Consider the following 6,233-nt stretch of genomic DNA (forward strand, 5'->3'; position numbering starts at 1 on the left):
AAAAAAACAAAAAAACAAAAAGAAAACTAAGAGAAACAAACGCCAACATTCCCAGAACCAAACCACACAAAATCCCTGTTAACCGGTCACATGTCTATCTGAATGACTTGCTGTGCGCATATAAATGTAAATGTAGGTTTTAGATTAATATAACCTGTGGCTTATATAATAATGTCTGTATACATATTTCAAGATCTACACAATTATTTTTAGTTTTTAAAATATTTGTATATTAATTACTGATTTTTAATCCTCCAGATGACTAGCACAACATATAACACAAGTATAGCTAAGGCCATTTGCTAAATTGGGGGCTAAGAAATAGGACAATAAATTTAACTGTGATTTAGTTGATGTCATAGAGCAAATGTCAGAGCTGAGAAGGAAACCTTGAGTTATCTTTTTTTTTTTTTCTTGAGACAGGGTCTCACTCTGTGGAGTGCAGTGGTACAATCACGGCTCACTGCAACCTCTGCCTTCCAGGCTCAAGCAATCCTCTGGAGTAGCTGGGACTACAGACGCATGGCACCATGCTGAGCTATTTTTTTTTTTTTTTAATTTTTCATAGAGGCCAAGTTTTGCCATGTTGCCCAGGCTGGTCTTGAACTCCTGGGCTCAAGCAATCTGCCTGCCTCAGCCTCCCAAAGTGCTGGGATTACAGGCATGAGCCACCTTGCCTGGCCATATTTTATTTATTTATTTTTTCCCTGCCCTATCTTATGGTGCTGAACTTTGAGTTATTTTGTTCTCAAACCCATTGTTGACCCCTGCTAGCCATTCTTAATGCCCAGAGCTTTGGGGGCAAACATGCTGGGATTACCTGTAGCCCCTTTATTGGCAGCATTGTATGGTCCTGGAGGTTTGGGGGGCAGCATCACTGGCCTAACCTGTTTAGGATTGTATTAACGCTGAAGAAAAGGAATAATATGTGGGCCTCTTCAAGAGAACAGAAACCTCACCGTTTTCAGGAGGTTAAATTTTGCCCACTTTTCAACATATTTTGAGCTTAAACTACTCATCCATTTCAAATTAAATTGCCTAAGAGAAGAAGTTGAGCATAATGTATAAAGGGCACAGTTTTTGGAGACAGAGATGTAGCTTTGAATTCTGGTTCTACCAGTCTTGGCGTCTCTGTGTCTCAGTTTTGTTATGTGTAGAATGGAGATAACACTGCTCAGGAACGATCAATATTAGGATTCCATGAGGAAATTTAGATAGCACTAACCGCATATAGCACTCAACAAATATCTAATGCTATTATTAACATTAGTGCTTAGCAGGATGTCAGGCTATTGGAACCCAGTAGCTGATAGCTAATCGTTTTATTAAGTAAAAATTCTCAAGGTAAGTGTTAAGATTCCCCGAGGGTTCCTCTGTGGCTGCTGACATTGACAAAAGAGAGGTGACGATTTAGGGGAGAGAGGTCTTGACTAACTCGGATTAGTAGGCATAGCCTGGTGGCAGAAGAGTCTCAACCTGAGAAAATAAGGCTTAGAGACCTACAGAGACCCACTTATGGAGCCAGATGCCTTGCTGTGGTATCACCAGTGGCCACCTCCAAGGGGCAGGATTTGCACACCTGGAAGCTGTGTATTGAGGAATTGAGTGGGAAGAGTTCTAGATCTCAGATTTTTGCTCTCCAACATACTAATTCAAGGCTTCCTTGGGCAGATGTGCTGGCAGGCATGTGTGCAGAGAGCAGACCCAAGGCTCAGGTGCAACCCCTTTCCTCCTCCCAGAAGCTGGGATATTGTATTCCAGTAATCCTGCCCTACCCCTTCCAATGCACACTCACATGCAGACAGAACCCCTTTCCATGGGGCTTTCCAGTAGGACTGCTGCCCTGGGGGAAGGACTGAGCTCATCAGTTTGAACATCCTAAGTGCTGTGACACAGAACTCTAGGGACCTCCTTTCAATTCATCTTCCTTCGTCACTTTTTTCCCCTTCCTTCCTCCCTCCCTCCCTCTTCCCTTCCCTTCCCTTGCCTCCCCTTCCCCTTCCCCTTTCCCTTCCCTTTCTTTCTTTTTCTTTCTTTCTCTCTCTTTTTCTTCCTTTCTTCCTTCCTTTCTCCCCTTCCCTTCCTTTCTCCTTTCTCTTTCTTTCTTTCTTTCTTTCTTTCTTTCTTTCTTTCTTTCTTTCTTTCTTTCTTTCTTTCTTTTCCTTCCTTCCTTCCTTCCTTTCTTTCTTTTCTTTCTCCTGAGACAGGGTCTCCCTCTGTTGCCCAGACTGATGTGAACTCCTGGCTTCAAGTGATGCTCCCACCTCGGCCTCTCAAAGTGCTGGAGTTACAGATGTGAGCCACCATGCTCAGCCTCTCATCTTTTTTCTATGTCTTTTTTCTTTTTAAAAAACAAACAAACAAACAAACAAACAAACAAAAAAAGAGAGAGAGATGGGTTCTTAGCATGTTGGCTAGGTTGGCCTTGCACTCCTGGCCTCAAGCAATCCTCCCACCTTGGTCTCCCAAAGTGCTACGATTACAGGCATAAGCCACCACATCCAGCTTAAAAATGATGCTTTAGATGCCACAAAATAGGTGGAAATGTCTTAACTGCATGTTAGTTGTCAGGCCTGAGGGCCTCTTCCATCCTTGTCAAGGGGAGTACTAACCAGTCTCTCCTTTCATACAACACTCACCTTTGAAAGATTCCAAGCCTACATAAAGTTGAGAGAATAGCACCCTGGACACCATGATATCCTTCACCTAAAACTCACCAGTTCTTTCAACTGACATTTGAGCACCCACTACATACTAGGTGCTGTGATAGCCTTTGGGTGCACAAAAGGAAGTGAGTCTTGGTTCCTGAGCGCAGACTTGCTCAGGCTTATCAGAAAAAGGAGACCATAAAACAAAAACCTATAGTATGGCCTGGTAATATTTTGTTACTGCAGGCATAAAGAACTGTAGGAATAAATGGAGAGGAGTCACTTTCTGATTGGACATTAGAGAATGTCTCTAGTGATGGTAGTATTCCAGAGAGGCAGACTGTGGGCTCAGGAACAGCGTGGGTGAAGGCATAGGGATTTGGCAAGCCCTGATAGATTTGGAAAATGGCAGCTCAATTCAGAAAGTTCTAGCTCTGGTCACAGGAGGCCTCAGGGACATGGGGTTCAGTAGGAGCATCATGGCTATGAATAGGGACAGTAGGTTCACAATGCTGGCTCTAGGCGACAGTGAAGCTGACCACTCTAAAAGCTTAGGCCAAAAATCTTTTCCTATGCTTCTTCAGGAAAGAAAAATAAAATGTTTGCCAGGTCTGGTGGCTGTTGGGATCTTGCTTGAAGAGTAAGGGCTGTTGAATTATGTAAGGTGACTCAGGGGTCTTGGGGTCACTCAGCATGGACATGTCAGGTGTGGTACCTGGAATGCACATGTTGGCTTTATTGAGATCTTGGGGCCTCTGTCTTTTAGCAATAACTTGCTTCCCACTTCCTGGAATCCATGAGAAGCGAGCCTTGCATATAATCACCCTGAATTGTTACAACTCAGGTTTTTTGTTTTTTTTTTTTTTTTGACAGAGTCTTGCTGTGTTGCCCAGGCTGGAGTGCAGTGGCATGATCTTGGCTCACTACAACCTCTGCCTCCCGGGTTCAAGGGATTCTCCTGCCTCAGCCTCCCAAGTAGCTGGGATTACAGGCAACTGCCACCACGCCTGGCTAATTTTTGTATTTTTAGTAGTTACAGGGGCTTCACCATATTGGCCAGGCTGGTCTCGAATTCCTGGCCTCAAGGCAGATTCCTGCCTTGGCCTCCCAAAGTGCTGAGATTATAGGCGTGAGCCACTGAGCCTGGCCAACAGCTCCATTTTGAGTGAAAGGGAATTAACCCTCTTTACTTATTTGAAAAGAAGCAAGGATGACATTTGAAATGTAAGGAAGACCTTGGCTGGGTGTGGTGACTCACACCTGTAATTCCAGCACTTCGGGAGGCTGAGGGGAGGGGATCACCTGAGATCAGGAGTTCAAGACCAGCCTGGCCAACATGGTGAAACTCCATCTCTACTAAAAATACAAAAATTAGCCAGGCATCATGGTGGGCAACTGTAATCCTAGCTACTCGGGAGTCTGAGGCAGGAGAATTACTTGAACACAGGAAGTGGAGGTGGCAGTGAGCCGAGATCACACCATTGCATTCCAGCCTGGGTGATAGAGCTAGACTCTGTCTCAAAAAAAAAAAAAAAAAAAAAAGAAAGAAAGGAAGGAAGACCTATGAAAATATGCAGAACTCATTTGCCTTCCAAGGAGAGCAGCATCTCTCAGTTTTTCCAAATGGCTCTGAAGAGATTGATGGTACAGGGTGGCCTTGGCCGTAACTTCTCATTGCTGAGGTGTTCTCATACTGTGGTCAAGAAGGCTAAGCTCTCCCATGCATAACAATATTTGCTTTAACTTTTTCATTTAACCCTTAAGAAAACAACTCATAAGAACTGAAAGCTGTGACCTCTATGACCTCTCCTCAGATATCTAAATTTTATCATCTTACTGTAGAAAGAGCTGGTTTAGCTGGCTTAATTTGTGTAAATAGACTATTGCCTTTTCCTTGGAGTTCTTCAGATAAGATACTGTGGGGGTCTCACTTCAGAAGGGGCTGTGGCAGAGAGGGCAGAGATTGCTGGCAGAACCCCCACTCTTTTTGCTTCTGAGGTTATAAAGAAATTCACCTACACTGGGTGAACTGTGAGATAGGATCCCTTTTCCCACATCTGACATGTGGGCCTGTAAACCAAACTTGGGGTCCCACTTTGGCCCTCAGGCTGCATTGGTGTCTTGCTGGGCACAGCAGTGGTTTCAGCGATCAGATGGCATGCTCCATGCCCACAGGGAAGGGCATTAGAGTGCTCTCTTAGCATTAGAATGCTTTCTGAGAGCACAAAGGTTCTCATGAAGTTTCTCTCTCATTCCCTGTGGTTTCAGGGCAGCAGAGTGAAATAGGAAGAGATGGAGGCTTTACCTCCTTAAAGACATGCTAACTTTTATTCCTGACTGTGGCACTGCAGTACCTTGAGAAAATTGAAGTTGCCCTTTATGTAAAAACTAAGGGAAAAAACCCAAATGTGCTTATTATTTTTTGTCTACTTCCATGTCTAATGGTATATTCAGATGGCAATGGATGATCGCAAGCAGATTTTGGACCAAAGAATTAAATTATTGACATTTTTGGCTAGGCGCAGTGGCTCATGCCTGTAAACCCAGTACTTTGGGAGACGGAGAGGGGTGGATCACTTGAGGCCAGGGGTTCAAGACCAGCCTGGCCAACATGGTGAAATCCGGTATCTACTAAAAATACAAAACAGCCGGGCGTGGAGGTACAAGCCTGTAATCCCAGCTACTTGGGAGGTTGAGACAGGACAGTCACTTGAACCCAGAAGGCGTAGATTGCAGTGAGCTGAGGTTTCACCAGTGTACTTCAGCCTGGGAGACAGAGCGAAACTCTGTCTCAAGAATACAAAACAAAACAAAACAAAACCAAAAACCAACCAACCAACCAAACAAACAACAATTTAAATAGAATTAAATTATTAACATTTTTGAAGGTCTGTTCTGTGTGACATAGAAACATTTAAATATGAATGTTGGTGGGGTGGTGGCTCACGCCTATAATCCCAGCACTTTGGGAGGCTGTGGTGGGAAGATCACTTGAGATCAGGAGTTCAAGACCAGCCTGGCCAACATGGCGAATCCCTGTCTCTACTAAAAATACAAAAATTAGCCGGGTGTGGTGGTGCATGCCTGTAGTCTCAGCTACTTGGGAGGCTGAGGCAGGAGAATCACTTGAATCCAGGAGGCAGAGGTTGCAGTGAGCCAAGATCACGCCACTGCACTCCACCCTGGGCGTCAGAGGGAGCCTCCATCTCAAAGGAAACAAACAAACAAAAAGATGAATGTTATCTTTCTCCAAACAACTTAAAATCTTAAACACAAGGCACACAAGAGTTAGCAATGACTTAGTTGATGCTGAAGGTCAGAGGAAAGTCACAAGAGTGACAGCAGGAGAGGCCTGAGAAGGCTTCATGGATCAGAGGCAATGAATTAGCAGGCTTTACATTTGTGAAATGATATAATACATAAAATGTGTAAAAAGGAGTCTCGAATATCATACCAAGTTGTTCAATTCTGGGGAAGAGATTGGGATTGCGTGTGGGGGATACTGAAAAAAGCAGTTGACTTTAATTATAGTCATGCATTACTTACATAATCAGTGGCGTGCTGGTAAATTTTTTTTCTTTTTTT

The 6,233-nt window shown here is 43.9% G+C and overlaps 1 non-coding gene across 1 annotated transcript; it reads right to left on the reverse strand.

The window, feature by feature from the left end:
• Nucleotides 1–2,508: 2,508 nt before the first annotated feature.
• LOC112437809 (U6atac minor spliceosomal RNA) lies at nucleotides 2,509–2,635 on the reverse strand. The gene has a single exon (XR_003026322.1). It is a non-coding gene; the product is annotated as a U6atac minor spliceosomal RNA (small nuclear RNA).
• Between the last annotated feature and the right edge of the window lie 3,598 nt (nucleotides 2,636–6,233).

This window comes from Pan paniscus, chromosome 17, assembly GCF_029289425.2.
Source record: "Pan paniscus chromosome 17, NHGRI_mPanPan1-v2.0_pri, whole genome shotgun sequence".
NCBI lineage: Eukaryota > Metazoa > Chordata > Mammalia > Primates > Hominidae > Pan > Pan paniscus.